Source organism: Lolium perenne, chromosome 1, assembly GCF_019359855.2.
Source record: "Lolium perenne isolate Kyuss_39 chromosome 1, Kyuss_2.0, whole genome shotgun sequence".
Taxonomy (NCBI): Eukaryota; Viridiplantae; Streptophyta; class Magnoliopsida; order Poales; family Poaceae; genus Lolium; species Lolium perenne.
In genome coordinates this window covers 91,604,269-91,606,714 of record NC_067244.2, presented here as the reverse complement: position 1 = coordinate 91,606,714, position 2,446 = coordinate 91,604,269, and the positions used below count along the sequence as shown (strand labels likewise).

General features: G+C 37.4%; 1 long non-coding RNA gene across 1 annotated transcript; it reads left to right on the top strand.

Annotated features, from left to right (window-relative positions):
- Window positions 1–1,500: 1,500 nt before the first annotated feature.
- On the top strand, window positions 1,501–2,206 carry LOC127296002 (uncharacterized). The gene is made up of 2 exons (XR_007848224.1): window positions 1,501–1,932; window positions 2,054–2,206. It is a non-coding gene; the product is annotated as an uncharacterized lncRNA (long non-coding RNA).
- The last annotated feature ends 240 nt before the right edge of the window (window positions 2,207–2,446 follow it).

Here is a 2,446-nt window from a genome sequence, read left to right as displayed (position 1 = left end):
TCAGATAGAAATAAACCAGGTGGAGATATAAATGGAATGCTTCTTTTTAATGAAGCTATCAGTAATCTTGGATTAGTGGAAATACCACTGAAAGGCAGAAAATATACTTGGAGTAACATGCAGCAAACACCTTTACTGGAAAGACTGGACTGGTTTTTTACTTCCTCTTCTTGGACAAGTTCTTATCCTTCCACCTTGGCTTTCCCCCGGTTAAACCCACTTCTGATCATGTTCCCTGTGTTATATCCATTGGAACTACTATTCCCAAGGCAAAGATTTTCAGATTTGAAAATTATTGGCTGCAACATATTGATTTTAAGCAAATTGTTGAAAATAGTTGGAAAGTACCAGTTGGACACACTGACCCTGCCAAGAAAACTACTGCCAAACTGAAGAATCTTAGGAAAAGCATCAATACCTGGGTAAAAAATCTGCCATGCCTAAGAAAGTTAATTGATAAAGTGAATTCAGTCATAAATCTATTGGATACACTTGAAGAGCTCAGAACTCTTTCTCTTGAGGAATGGAATCTTAGGGACATTCTTAAGAGTCATGTGATCACTTTGCTTCAGAATCAAAAAACCTACTGGAAACAAAGAGGGAAAATTAAATGGGTGAAGTTAGGAGATGCAAATACAAGATTCTTTCACAACAAAGCAACAATCAATTATAGACACAATTTTATTTCTATGCTAATGAATGAAAGTTTAGCAGAAATTACAGATCATGATGGAAAAGCTGATATCTTGTGGTAAGCATTTAAAGAAAGAATGGGGCAGACAGACAAGCCAAATATGCAATTTAATTTGCAGGACTTTTATGGAGATGGAATGGATTCTACAACTAGTGCCCAGCTAGAGGAACCTTTTTCTGATAAAGAAATTGATGACATCATAAAAGATCAGCCAAATGACAAGTCAACAGGACCTGATGGTTTTAACAATGAATTCTTCAAGAATTGTTGGCAAATTATTGGAGATGATGTCAAAGATTTGATAAAGAATTTCTATGATGGAAATATAAACATGGAAAGTATAAATACCTCTTTTATTACTCTCATCCCAAAGGTTGATACCCATTTGCATCCAAGTGACTTCAGACCAATTTCCTTGCTCAACACAGTTCTCAAGATCATTACCAAACTATTGGCTAATAGATTGCAAAAGATAATTCTTCAGCTAGTTCACAAGAATCAATATGGATTCCTAAAACAAAGGTCAATACAAGATTGCTTGGGATGGGCTTTTGAATATCTGTTTCAATGTCATAAATCCAAAGAAGATATTGTTATTCTTAAACTTGACTTTGAAAAAGCTTTTGATAAGATTGAGTACAATACAATTCTAGGAATTCTCAGAGCAAGGGGTTTTGGAGAAAGATGGATTAAATGGATTAAACTGATCCTTGGTTCAGGAACTTCTGCCATCCTTCTGAATGGCACACCTGGGAAAAATTTCTATTGCAAGAGAGGAGTCAGACAAGGAGATCCTCTATCACCTTTATTGTTTGTGTTAGCAGTAGATCTTCTTCAATCCATTTTGAACAAAGCCATGAATCAAAGTCTAATTGAGAGTCCAATCCCTTGCAAAGCTTGCCTTGATTTCCCCATTATACAGTATGCTGATGACACCTTGGTTATTATGAAAGCAGCTGCAAGAAATTTAATTTGCCTAAAAGCTCTGCTACAAACTTTTGCTGAATCAACTGGTCTGAAAGTGAATTATAACAAATCAAGTATGATACCTATAAACCTAAGTGAAGAAAGGCTCAATCATTTCTCTGCAACAATAAATTGCAAAAAAGGTTCACTTCCTTTTACTTATCTTGGACTACCTCTGTGTATTGTCAAACCCAGCATGGAACATTTTATGCCAATTGTACAAAGAACTCAATCAAGACTTGGAGGGATTGCAGATTTTCTCAATTATGGAGGTAAACTACAACTTGTCAAGTCAGTGCTATCATCCATGCCTATCTTCTTCATGTGCTGCTTTGATGTCCCAGTTTCAATAAAAGAGCAAGTGGTAAAATATATGAGACATTGTTTATGCAGGAAAAAACATACAGATGTGCAAGCTAAGGGTTCTGCTCTTGTAGCCTGGAAGAAAATTTGCAAGCCTAAAGAGCAAGGAGGATTAGGAGTTCTTAACTTGGAGGTGCAGAATAAGGCACACATGCTTAAAAACCTACATAAATTCTTCAATAATCTTGACATACCCTGGGTCCATTTAGTCAGAGATACTTCTAACATAACCTAGCTGATTCCAAACATCTGCCCAGCCTTCAACCAACTCGACAGCCCAACCCAAACTCCACACAGCTGCCCCCTTCCCCTCTCTTTCTCAATTTGGAAGCCCACCTTTGGCCCAGCCCCTCTTCCTTCCGAAGAGGTAAGCACCTCTCTCCTCCATCTCCTTTCCACGTCGACCGAGTTCACCATGTCGGG